Consider the following 229-nt stretch of genomic DNA (forward strand, 5'->3'; position numbering starts at 1 on the left):
GTCTCAAAGTCCATCTGGTCATTTTTAGCAATGTCGGAATCATTATCAGCCTCATATCCGAAATCATGGACCATGTGAGCCTCAGGGTTCTTGTTCTTAAGACTTTCTAGGTAGAGCTCATATAAGTGCTTAGGGGTTCTACAGTTCTTGGCCCAATGGTTTCCCATTCCACATCTGTGACAAACGGATTTGGTCGAGTAAGACGGTTTGGATATGCCGCCTCGACCAC

The sequence above is a fragment of the Brassica oleracea genome, chromosome C6, assembly GCF_000695525.1.
Source record: "Brassica oleracea var. oleracea cultivar TO1000 chromosome C6, BOL, whole genome shotgun sequence".
NCBI classification, from domain to species: Eukaryota; Viridiplantae; Streptophyta; class Magnoliopsida; order Brassicales; family Brassicaceae; genus Brassica; species Brassica oleracea.